Source organism: Suricata suricatta, chromosome 5 (assembly GCF_006229205.1).
Source record: "Suricata suricatta isolate VVHF042 chromosome 5, meerkat_22Aug2017_6uvM2_HiC, whole genome shotgun sequence".
In the NCBI taxonomy this organism is placed as follows: Eukaryota; Metazoa; Chordata; class Mammalia; order Carnivora; family Herpestidae; genus Suricata; species Suricata suricatta.
In genome coordinates, this window is record NC_043704.1 from 123,668,137 (window position 1) to 123,672,004 (window position 3,868).

Genomic DNA, 3,868 nt, shown 5'->3' on the forward strand with positions numbered 1-3,868 from the left:
GGAGAGTAAAATTAGGGATTTAAAATAGCTGCTTTCCTGAATGACGCTGAGAGATACTGAGAAACAGGGGAAAGGATTTTTACATGTTTCTTTATATGCAATAAATTGAATTCTTATGTGCATTGAGGGATTTTTCTTGCAAGTATCAAAAAAACTCAAATTGACTTAAGAAAAGGAATATTTGGTCCCATATTGAACTCGAGTTGGAAGAGGCGAGTCCAGTCTCAAAATGGAGGGCCATGATCCAAAGGAACCAGAACAGTTGAGAAAACTGTTTATTGGTGGTTTGAGCTTTGTAACTACAGATGATATTTTAAGAGAACATTTTGAAAAATGGGGCACACTTACAGATTGTGTGGTGATGAGAGACCCCCAAACAAAACATTCCAGGGGTTTTGGTTTTGTGACTTACTCTTGTGTGGAAGAGGTAGATGCAGCGATGTGTGCTCGACCACACAAGGTTGATGGGCGTGTAGTGGAACCAAAGAGAGCAGTTTCTAGAGAGGATTCTATAAAGCCTGGTGCCCATCTAACTGTGAAGAAAATTTTCGTTGGTGGTATTAAAGAAGATACAGAAGAATATAATTTGAGAGACTACTTTGAAAAGTATGGCAAGATTGAAACCATAGAAGTAATGGAGGACAGGCAGAGTGGAAAAAAGAGACGATTTGCTTTTGTAACCTTTGATGATCATGATACAGTTGATAAAATCATTGTTCAGAAATACCACACTATTAATGGGCATAATTGTGAAGTGAAAAAGGCCCTTTCTAAACAAGAAATGCAGTCTGCCGGATCACAAAGAGGTCGTGGAGGTGGATCTGGCAACTTTATGGGTCGTGGAGGAAACTCTGGAGGTGGTGGTAACTTTGGCCGCGGTGGAAACTTTGGTGGAAGAGGAGGCTATGGTGGAGGTGGTGGCAGCAGATGTAGTTATGGAGGAGGTGATGGTGGATATAATGGATTTGGAGGTGATGGTGGCAACTATGGTGGTGGCCCTGGTTATAGTAGTAGAGGAGGCTATGGTGGTGGTGGACCAGGATATGGAAACCAAGGAGGTGGCTATGGTGGCAGTAGTGGAGGATATGACGGTTACAATGAAGGAGGAAATTTTGGAGGTAACTATGGTGGTGGTGGGAACTATAATGATTTTGGGAATTATAATGGACAACAGCAATCAAATTATGGACCCATGAAGGGGGGCAGTTTTGGTGGAAGAAGCTCGTGCAGTCCCTATGGTGGTGGTTATGGATCTGGTGGTGGAGGTGGTGGATATGGTAGCAGAAGATTCTAAAAATTTTCAGAAAAAAAGGGCTACAGTTCTTAGCAGGAGAGAGAGCGAGGAGTTGTCAGGAAAGCTGCAGGTAACTTTGAGACAGTCGTCCCAAATGCATTAGAGGAACTGTAAAAATCTGCCACAGAAGGAACGATGATCCATAGTCAGAAAAGTTACTGCAGCTTAAACAGGAAACCCTTCTTGTTCAGGACTGTCATAGCCACAGTTTGCAAAAAGTGCAGCTATTGATTAATGCAATGTAGTGTCAATTAGATGTACATTCCTGAGGTCTTTTATCTGTTGTAGCTTTGTCTTTTTCTTTTTCTTTTCATTACATCAGGTATATTGCCCTGTAAATTGTGGTAGTGGTACCAGGAATAAAAAATTAAGGAATTTTTAACTTAAAAGAAAGGAATATTTGTAGCTTAATATTTGAAAAATACATATCTGTATAGATAGCTTCAGGTATGGCTGGATCCAGAGTGCAAACAATGTGATCAGGATATGGTCTCTATTCTCTTTGACTTCAAAGAATTTATTCACATTTAGTGATTTCTTCCTACCTCCCCACCTTTCCCCAGTGTTCAAATTATGCTATCCTTACAGTTAACAATTCAAGTAGAAACAGAGCATTTACTTCCAAGTAATTCCAATAAAGTCTTGGAATTATGTCTTATTAGCAAATTCTGAAACATGTACTCAACTTTATGCCTTAGTCTGGGCACAAAGAATGGAGGAGAGCTCATTCTCCAAGGAAAATCACGGTTCTGTTATCAGAAGAAATCATATAGTGATGGGTAGGTGAAAAAGGACATGTATACTACAGGTATTTCTCAAAGAAACTTCAGCTAAATTTATATTACTTTTTAATTTTTTTAAATACTGAACTAGTGTTTCTTTTGAAAAGAAACATATTGACATGAGCAGCAAGTCAGCTGACATGTTCTTTCGACCTAAAAAATAAAGTGTAATGTCTTGCAGTTCCTATAGAAAGAGACGCCAGAAAAGGTTTTTTAAAGGTTTTTTGTTCTGAGTTTCCATATACACACAGCCTTTATTTAAGCACAGAGGTCAAGGTGCACAGATGGCTCAGTAGGTTGGGCATCTGACTCTTGATTTCAGCTCAGCTCATGATCTCAGAGTTTGTGGGATTCAGCCCCATATAGGGCTCTGTGCTGATAGCATGGAGCCTGCTTGGGATTCTCTCTCTCTCCCTTTCTCTCTGTTCATCCCTAATACTCTCTCTCTTTATTTCTCAAAATAAATAAATAAGCATTTTAAAAAATTGTAAAATAAAACAAGAGGTCTTTTTTTCTAGTCCCAGTAAACAATTCAGATCCCTCAAAGTCCAAAGAAGTTTCTAGAGTTTCTGATTACCATTGTAGAAATACTTGCTTCTCCCATCAGTGCCACTACTTCATTCTTGCAATCAGACACAAAGCCCAGTACTTGTAGCACTCTGGGCTAAACAACTAAGATTTAGTTTGTATACCCACGCAGGAAGGCACACAGTAACATCAGCCTTCAGACTTTTATCAGCCTCAAGTACCTGGCACATAACCACATATCTTGAAATAAGTGAGGCAACTTTACTGTCACAAAGTATAAGCACTTGCCTTAGTCTTCAATTTATATATAAAATCAGGGCCCCTGGGGAGCTCAGTCAGTTAAGTGTCTGGCTTTTGACTTCAGGTCAGGTCATGGCCTCACAGTTTGTGGGTTCGAGCCCCATGTCAGACTCTGTGCTCATAGTGCAGATCCTGCTTGGGATTCCCTCTCTTCTTCTCTCTCTCTGTCCCTCCTCTGATCATGTGTGCTCTCAAAACAAATAAATAAACTTTAAAAAATTATGTATAAAATAATACAGATCTTTTTTCCCCGATCAATTCTTTCTTCATTACCATTTCCTACTCTACTACCATATTTGTTCATTTCACCACTTACTAGATCTATGCTTTAGATTCTTTATCAGATAAGGGGGGTAATAATAACTACTACACAGGGGTACATTGTGTACATTAAGTTAATATATGCAAAAAACTTAGGACAATATCTGGCACCAATAAGCACTGAGTAAATGTTTGCTATTATGATAACAGAAGCCGAAAAGTAAATCCCTCTAGATGTGCAAAATGATTGAAAAAGCTTAGATGGATATTATGTCTGAAGAACATGCTGTAGAAAGAGAGTAATTGCTAATTTAGCTTCAAAGACCATAACGAAATGTAAATTCAGTGTTAAAAGATTTTAAGATTTTAAAATAAGGGATAGAAATCTTGATTCTTTTGTGTGTGAAAATTTCTGGTTATTAAAAATGCAAATACATTCATGATAAAAACACACAACAGGGGTGCCTGGGTGGCTCAGTCGGTTAAGCCTCCGGCTTCGGCTTAGGTCAGATCTCACATTCATGGGTTCGAGCCCCGCGTCAGGCTCTGTGCTGACAGCTAGCTCAGAGCCTGGAGCCTGCTTCCGGTTCTGTGTCTCCTTCTCTCTCTGCCCCTCCCCCTCTCATGCTCTGTCTCTCTCTGTATCAAAAATAAATAAAACATTAAAAAAAACACACACACAACAAAGTAGGAATAAAAAGAA

At 39.2% G+C, this 3,868-nt stretch overlaps 1 pseudogene; it reads left to right on the forward strand.

The window, feature by feature from the left end:
- Positions 1-229: 229 nt before the first annotated feature.
- LOC115292831 lies at positions 230-1,679 on the forward strand (annotated as a pseudogene).
- Positions 1,680-3,868: the final 2,189 nt, after the last annotated feature.